Raw genomic sequence first — 3,542 nt, 5'->3', positions numbered from 1 at the left:
AAACTTAAAACGAACAGAAATTATTCCGTATACGGAAGGGGCTGTCCCCTCCTCAACGCCTCGCTCTTTACGCTAAAGTTTTTTATTGTTTAAAAAAAGAGAGTTGTGAGAAAGTCAAACTTTAGCGTAAAGAGCGAGGCGTTGAGGAGGGGACAGTCCATTCCATATACGGAATAAGTTTTGTTCGTTTTAAGTTTTAATGTCGCTCCTTACTTTCAGTTTAAAAAACTTGTTTTTTTTTTATTTAATTTCTGATCGTTTTTTAGTTAATGCAGCTCTTATTTTGGCTCACCGTCATTGAATAAGTAAACGAAATTTGCATAAAAGTTTTACTTTTCTTTTGCTAAATGTCTGTCTTTAAATTTGGTTCTGACGTAATCTACAAATTAACTTACGTAACGAATTTCTATATTCGTATATATTTATTACGTATATTAGGGGGTTCGACCCCTAGTCAATATCTCGCTCTTTACGTTAAGTTCGAATTTTGTTCCAATTCTTTAGAAATGGCCCCTTAATAACAAAGGCCGTTAATTAGAATAAATAGCTCTTATGAAAGTACTAAAAAATGTTTGGCTTAAGAGCGAGGTATTGACTAGGGGGTGAACCCAATCATATAGCTAATGTTTTCTATTCGTTTTAAGTTTTGATGTTGCTCTTTACTTTTAGTTGAAAAACTTGTTTTTTATATTTAATTTCTTTTTTTTAATAATGCTGGGGAGTCCGGCTCCCCCTTCATAGCAATGTCCCTTCCCCCATGAAAACTTCCTTCATGGAAAGATCCTCCCACATAACCCCCCCCCACCCCCCACTACCAGAAAAAATTCCCCTGAAAACGTCTGTATACTTCCCAATAACCAATACTATGTATTAAAATTGGTAAAGTTCATATCTTTCAGCCCTCCCCCCGGGGGCTTTGGGGGATTAAATCATGCTAAAAGACATAGTTATCACATTTTCGACCATACTAAACAAAATGGCTATCTCAAAATTTTGATCGGGTAACTTTGGGAAAAAATGAGCGTGGGAGGGGGCCTAGTTGCCCTCCATATTTCGGTCACTTAAAAAGGGCACTATAACTTTTAATTTCCGTTCGAATGAGCTCTCCCACGATATTCTAGGACCACTGGGTCGATACGATAACCCCTGGGGAAAAAAAACAAAAAAAAACGCATCCGTGATCTTTCTTCTGGCAAAAAATGCAAAATTCCACATTTTTGTAGATGGGAGCTTGAAACCTCCGCAGTAGAGTTCTCTGATACGCTGAATATGATGGTGTGATTTTCATTAAGGTTCTATAACTTTTAGGGGGTCTTTTCCCCTTTTTTCGAAAATAAGCCAAATTTTCTCAGGCACGTAACTTCTGATGGGTATGATTAAACTTGATGAAACTTATATATTTGAAATCACAATTAAAGTCTGATTCTTTTGATGTATCTATTGGTATCAAAATTCCGTTTTTTAGACTTTCGGTTACCATTGAGCCGGGTCGCTCCTTACTTACAGTTCGTCACCACGAACTGTTTGATCAGTATATATAGCAAAAAAATATGTAGTATACAAGTATAACTGACCTTTTAAAATCCTCTTTAATCACTGGTCTATGTTCTTTGGAAAAATTGTGATAATCCTACAGCTGTAACTTGCACTGAATTCTCCAATCACCTAGGACAATATTCAGTTTTAAGTTGAAATATTAAAGCCAGAAAAGAAAATACCAAATAAACTGCACATAGAACATAAACCTTAGAAGGAAGTAAATATTGCCGGCAATGTTCTACCGATCCAATGATAAAAACTTCACCATGCCCAAAACTAAAGTGAAAAAATGAAATCTTTCTAATTTTAAGAATGAGATTAACTCCAGCTACATAAAATGGGAAATTTTCCTATTTTCCCTGTTCTCTATTTGTGTAAATTTCCTGTTCCCCATAAATATACCTTATTTTTTGTTCTCCTTTATTTCGATGTATAATTCATCACATAATTCAGTACACACTTTCATTCAGTCTCAGTCTTCCACTTGAGTTAAGCATCATAACAGTTTTGCTTTCTTGAAAAAAAACTGTCGTAAAACAGCTGGAATAAAATGAGCTTCTGTCTTCCAGAACGAAAAAAACAGAAATGGGTCAGTAGCGTCAATTCATGGAAATATGTGGGGGGGGCATTTTTTTTAAGTGAGGATGGCTATTCTTCTCAATGAAAATTTTCGCCCTGGAATTTTAGATCAGTGGCTCCATTTCCTGAAAATCTGGGGAGGGGTGGGGGGGGCAATGATTTTATTCGATTGTTCAAAATTAATCTAGGACGAGGGAAATTTTGTTTAATTTTTTCATGAAAATACATAAAACAAATGTTTCCCAAAATATATTGGTGCTAGTATGGGATGGGAATTTTTTTTAGATTTTCTTTGCCAAAAAATAGTGATATTTTTACTGGACGTTAAATTGGCAACTTTTTGGGCAATGTATAGCTTACCCAGTGGTGCTTTTTCTTACTTCAGAACAGGAATTCCTATTATCATCCCTCTCTACCATAGACAACACTTCGGCCTCGTCCTTGGGTGATTTATCCTCGGTTATGCCATGATAATTTTGTACTAGTGATGTATTTTGTATTACAAATTTTATATCAGTGGTTTCATATAAGTATTTGTCCTGGTAAATCCTATCCTAAAAGTGTTTTGTTTTTACCAGATTTAAGAAGAAATTTTTACAAGAATTGACTATTTATCTGGACATTAAAGTAGATGGTGACCAGAATGAAAATAACCATTTTAACTTTGAGAAAATTTTATATAAAATTAGATGGATAAGTGTATTAAAAGCCAAAGAGCCATATCACAAATAAAACATCTAATTGTATGAGACTGAGTTTTTCTAAAAGTGTTATGTGAAATTTTTTTAAGCCTTTTTTAACGTGTTATATACTATTGGACAGATGAGTGTATTCACGGCCAAAGACCATCATATAAACGCAATATCTGACTGTATTAAATGAGATTGTGAGTTTTTTCTCAAAAGAGTGTTGTGCGAAATTTTTTTAGATCTTTCCTGCTTGTTAGATATTATTAGATGGATAAGTATATTCAGAGCCAAAGAGCCATAATACAAATACTGTATTTGAGGATAAAAGAACTAAACAATTTCTTCTCTCTGAATTAAGACTTTACCGACAAATGTTCCTATTTGTTTAATTAAAAAGGGGTGTGTAGATTTCAAGATATGTAGTAGTAGCGCTTGCATGCTATTTTAAAAACGTAACTTTAAAGACTGTAGCCCCGGGCATATGCCCAGAAAATGGTACAAATCGATATTAATATCACCAGACAGTAGACTAATGTATGCATCTTCAGGTCTACCCTTAAATACCTTAAGATAAGAAAAATAACCATTATAACTCGAGATTTGCCTTACTTCATATGCAAACAGATGAGTGTATTAAAGGCCGAAGGGTCATAGCGCAATATAAGATCGGAAGATAAAAGCTCTAAATTGATCTTTTTCTCTGGATTAATGTTTTCCTGACAAAAGTTCCTATTT

The sequence above is a fragment of the Artemia sp. Qi Xiang Cuo genome, chromosome 14 (genome assembly GCF_049724085.1).
Source record: "Artemia sp. Qi Xiang Cuo chromosome 14, ASM4972408v1, whole genome shotgun sequence".
Classification (NCBI taxonomy): domain Eukaryota; kingdom Metazoa; phylum Arthropoda; class Branchiopoda; order Anostraca; family Artemiidae; genus Artemia; species Artemia sp. Qi Xiang Cuo.
This window is presented reverse-complemented; position numbering follows the sequence as displayed.